The sequence below is a fragment of the Girardinichthys multiradiatus genome, chromosome 1 (assembly GCF_021462225.1).
Source record: "Girardinichthys multiradiatus isolate DD_20200921_A chromosome 1, DD_fGirMul_XY1, whole genome shotgun sequence".
Lineage (NCBI taxonomy): Eukaryota > Metazoa > Chordata > Actinopteri > Cyprinodontiformes > Goodeidae > Girardinichthys > Girardinichthys multiradiatus.
In genome coordinates, this window is record NC_061794.1 from 30,523,603 (window position 1) to 30,529,602 (window position 6,000).

The following is a 6,000-nucleotide window of genomic DNA, read 5'->3' on the forward strand; positions in this document are numbered from 1 at the left end:
CTGGATGCTTGGCAGGGATGCAGCTACATAGCTGCATACAAGCATATTTGTTAATGTCTTTGGAGGAAAAAGCAAGTAACACAGGCATACACAGTTGTACTCTTAAAAAAGGTGAGTTTATTTACCCACACATTAAACAAACATGCAAAAATCAAATAATGTCACAAGGCCCATAAAAGAGGTCAGATGAACCAAACAAAGTTTAGCTGTGACATCAATGTAACTGCAGACTTACTGGTTCGGAGAACAAAACTGACCTCATGCATGAAGTTTACTGGCTTTATTCACTGTGTGGTTGCAGGGGAGGCCATCACAATGAGCTTTCACAATAAATAACAACATGATGGTCTGAAATAACCTTAAAATAGCAGTTTAATAGTATATGTTGTTTGTTTAACATTTACCACAAATTAGACTTTCCCAATTAGACTATCAAACTACCCAGTAGTGTTATCTCCATTTAAATAAACTGAATGGCTCATAAAAACTTTTTATACTAAGGTTCAACATTAGGTTTGAAACATAAATGTAAAAACTATTAATCTCTTTATGGTGCCAACAAATCTGTTCATGCTATATATTACTGTACAATACCGGCTAAAAGTTTCAAACGCACGTTCTCTTTTAATGTTTATTTTTATTTTTATGACTATTTACATTGTATGTAGATTCTCACTAAAGGCCTGAAAACTGTGAATGAACACATAAGGAATTAGGAAAAATTTTAAAATAACTTTAAATATGTTTCATATTTTAGATTCTATAAAGAAGCCGCCTTTTGCTGTGATGATTTTTTGTAAAAATCTAAAATCTAAAAATTTTCAGAGTTATTTCACACTTTTTGTTTACTATATAATTGCATGTGTGTTCATTAACAATGTTGTTGCCTTTGGTGAGAATCTACAATGTAAATAGTGAGGGAAATAAAGACACTCATTAAGTGAGAAAGTGTATCTAAAATTTTTGACCGGTAGTGTATCTTTTAAAAAACAACTAATTGTTTTAATATGTTATTGTTTACTCACATAAAATCCCACACTACAGGATTGCCAGCGTGCATTCAAAAACAATTCAAACAAACAATGTTTAATGGAAATTGAATAGATTGGCATCTAATAAGAGCGCTTTAAATACTTGCACCATTGTGTTTCATCTGCATTTTTGCTGTAAACCCATTTTAGGTCACCACAGCTCATGGTGGATATTTTATTTTGAAGTTAAGCCTCCAAACGTCCCGTTTTCTCCAGCTTGTGTTTCAATTGACGGGCCACAGTTCAATCAGGCGACCCCAGAAACAAGGCCCCCAAGCGGCTAGCATTAGAATAACACCAGATGTTAAAAGGATTCCACCAATATTTCCTCACCAAAGTGTAATCCAGTCATAAATTATTGACATCATCTACATATCATCCTTTGTATTTATTCTTCATCAAGCCTGGGATGTGCTGAAACAAAAAGGAAAACGAGAACAGAATAGACCTCCCAGTGGCACATGTATGATATCAAAGTTTTATGAGATGGACCTAAATAAAGAACATATTTGTGTGCCTGTTCAACAACCAGTGAAGGCGACAATTCAGCAAGTTTTTGTTATGACTGATGTCCAAAATGCTGAAGAGACCAGTTTGTTTTGGTTCTGATTTAGGTATAAAGCAGACTTCAGCCAATAACAAAATGACCTGTTTCTGTCACCCAAAGCAGGCCCTCATGAGGCTTTGAGTATTTCAGCCTGAATTATACAATCATTTCACTGTAAGACAAATTCTAGGTCACCACAATCATTTTTGAAAATCGATTTATTCAAACTCCTACGTGTGAGAGCGGATATAATCAGCCCTGCTCTCATATTTCTGCCTCAGAAAGGATGAACTGGATGTCTGATCATCAGCAAACAGACTTGTCTGCATGAGGAATCATGAATGGTCTGCCTAATCTCCAAAACGTGTGAAAGAAAGTGAAAGAAAAAAAGAGACGGACAGCCAGAGTGGAAACAAGAAGCGACAGCCTAAGATGCTTTCAGAAAGAGGAAAAAAAAAACCTGTCCTTCGAAGGTCTTTTTTTCTATTGTTGTCCACTATTAGACAGACTCTCAGGTCCCCTCCAAGCAGAACGCCACTGGCTGTCCTGTCACTTCACATTAGCATCTTTGTGGAGAACAGCAGCCCCAGAGGGCCGGGCTTGTCATGAAAGAAGTGGTCAACACACACACACACACACACACACACACACACACACACACACACACACACACACACACACACACACACACACACACACACACACACACACACTCTTGTTTTGCTATATGTAGTGAGGACCATGTGTTGACTCCCATTGACTTCCATTGATTTTCAGTCATTTTCAACCCTTTCTATGCCCTAACCCTGACAAAAACCCTAAACCTAACCATTACCAGTGGATGCCTAACCCTAACCTTAACCTAAAGTCAATTCACACCTTAGTCCTAAACCTAACCGTTAGCAAAATAGGTCGTGAGGACCAGCAAAATGTCCTACCTTTGGTACAAACGGTCCTCAATTAGATGGTGAAATCAGGAAAATGGTTCTCACTGTGATGCCAAGACAGGAACACACACACACACACACACACAAACAAAACATTCACATGAACAAAGAGTAAGAAGAAAAGGAGGTGTCAGGGAAAATGGGAACACACTTTAGAACCTCCATCAAGCATTCAAATAGAACTATAACAGTGACCTTATTTCAGCTATCACATCACTCAACACACACACACACACACACACATATGCATAGTCTTCTGGTACACACTGAGGTGTTCTCATAGGAAATGCAGCTGTGCCAGAGTGAACATCATGCATGCAAGGAACGGTTTGAGATGTGTTCTGCTTATAAGCCTACTTCCTGCTCCTACTTGTTTAAAGTAACATGAAATAAAATCTTAGGTCTTCTAAAGACTTAAATTGCCAAACCTTATTTAAACCCACCTTAGGCAATAAGACTGTAAATGCATTTTAGCAAGATATCTAACTTCTGAGTTACTGAAATCAATATTTACAGTTAATGATATGTTGCCACAGGTACAGTGCCACAAACTCTAGCAAAGAAGTACAAAAAGCTTGAAACAAAATCATCTTTTATTGTGGTAGCATAAACTCACAATGAAAAATTTAGAAAGATCCAACCTTTAGTTTGATTATGTTTATTTAGAGAAGAAATAAAACCCGTCTGGAAATGTGTTTTTTTTAAATAAAATCACCAGAGGGACAATCGTTTTAAAATGAATTTAAATAAAGATAACTTAACCACATCATTTTCTAAAAGTCAATCAGAGGTTCTGTGAAATAATAATTAGTAACCCATGACTTTCTATAAATATAATTTGACACAGAAGTCTATTTCTCTTGGCCACCATATCCAACCAAGCGACAAAGACAAATTATATTGTAAACCATTCTGTAGCAGAAGAAGGCTCACTGTTGGAGAAACAAAGCTGAGACTGGCATTTTGGGGGTCACCAAGTCCACAACAACCTTTAAACTCTAAACCCCAAACTGTTTGGAAGTGATGGCAGAGAAAAATTATTTCTGTAATACCATCACAAATGTCTGCTTAAACTCAACTGAGGCTTTAAGTGCAACTGTGCTTTGGTCATTAGAGGTTAAGACTGAGCTTTTCAGCACACTCTAGGTGGATAGGATGTAAAACAAAGAAAGGATATGTGGATAATAACATGGGGTATGGTGCATAATATGTGATACTATGGGCCTGTTTTTCTTACAAAATCCCTGGGAACCTTTTTACAATGCATGATTTGACAAACTCTAATATAGGATGTGTTAAATTACAAGATCTGAAGGACTCTGCTAGGAAACTGAAAGGAATCAAATGACACCAACAGCCAAAGAGATGAGTTGTTCATGCAGGTTGATCTTTGCTTCATCAGAACCTTCCCAACAAGGCAGTCCGATGGAGAATATTATCAGAATTCTCTGTAAAAATGGACGAGGATGATAGTAAACAAGGAGGACTGGGAATCTGCATCTGGGAATGGCATCAAACCCAACTTAACCATGTCCCTGTTCCAAATATGCAAGCCAGTGGGAATGCTAACTGATAAGTTCTCTGATCAGGGTACTTTCCATTAGCAATACAAGTTAATAACAAGTTAATAGCAATTTATTTCTCTGCATTCTGTATTTTCAAATATTAGGAAAACATTTTCATAAAGGCAGATGTATATTACTGTGTGTTTGGACAATTAAATGAGATTCAAAAGCTCATTGAAATTATTTTTTTTTTTACTCCAGCTGCCATAGTGGATTTGGAGATCAGGATTGGTAAGAAACCTCAGACTTTCCAGGAATGTTTATTTTCGGGGTCAGATTATGCTACTGAGTTAAAAGCTGATTTTATATGAAGCCTCTTTACACATCTTCACCAAAGGTAGCCATAAATGTAGCTGGCAGAGCAGATCCCAGATACAGACGCTACAAGAAAGTTAGGACAGTTAGAACAAAAACCTGTGTAATGTTAAAATATTTAAATATATCAATCCATATAGTTTTAAAAATGTATTTTAGGCGAAGGTGAAAATACTCACATCTGTATGTACAAAGCTGTGAGAACATTATGTGTACCTACTACATGTCAAGCAGTGATTATTCAATAAAATAAAGACTTATTAAAAATTATTTACCTAAAATCTTAAGTGACTCCCTGGTGTTGATTTTCATATAGTCTACCCCAGGGTTTATTTTTGGCTGTGTTGAGAAGGGAAGCTCCTTCTGGGCCAGGCCAGACGCAGATGGGCAGGGCAGCGTAGCTGAAGGACACCAGAGGAAGAGGAGCGGAGCTTAAAAGAGGAACAGAACGGAGAATCATGTGATGAAATTAGATGTGAAATGTTCCACCGGTCAGCTCTCAAAAGCCTAAAACATTCATGAAGCTGGTGAGGAAAGAAGTGGGAGCCACCTCCTTTCAAAGACCATGAGGTTAGCAGCGAGAGGAGCTTGCAGTTAAAGACAGATTTATTTTCAATTACATTCAATGCCTTAAATGCTGGATGAATATCCATATTCCAGTAAAATTTACTAACAAAAAGTTGTAACTACACTTTGAAATAAGCATAATAACAAAAATACATTGTTTACCGGCAGAGCAGACCCAAGGTTGATTGAGGACTTAATCAGAATTTTATTAGGGGGCCCTCAGTGCCACTGACCTTTTATGTTGTCCATGGTTGATAAGTTTTAAATTACACATTAAATGATCTTGTTTTGTTGTTTATAACTATGAATAAAAATATAGGCTATATTAACTCAATTATCAGTTTCATTACATATACCCATTTTACTAGAATAATAAACTATACCACATCGAAGTGTCTCTGTATGTTTTCAAATATGACCAGAGAGAATAAAGAGAAAGGTTTGTTTGTCTAGGTTATACATGGTAGAAACTGTTAAATTGGGAAAGGAAGGGTCAAGTTTTAAAGTTGTTTTCATTGGCAGACACGGAAAAGGGGCTATTATTTGCAGATTTATTTATTTACAACCACTTGCCGTGTGAAATGTTTTCCCACCTCAGACACAAGCTAGAACAATCATCAAATCCTCTTTAAATCATTTCTTTGTCAATATACCATTCAAACAGCGCATTTGTCAACCTGTCCTATTGGGATCCAAGTTCTCATGGGCCCCCACAACCCAGCAGGGGGTCACTAAGAAATTCGCTTTTACCTCTGGTCCTTCCTCTTTTATTTGCCACCAGATGGCGTCCTTTCCCATTCATTTTTGATAAGGATTAGATCCTGTGTGTTCTCACGCAAGGATCAAAAGGCTCATTAAATTGCTTGTAGGCTTTATTAACACCGCTATGAATGTTAAACATAAGCATAAAAACATCTGTTCAGACAGTTTTAATCACCATTTTAAAACGTTATTATTATCAATTAATTATATAATAACAACAACAATAATCAAAACAATTCTTGATGTTGCTACGATTCGCCCAGTCA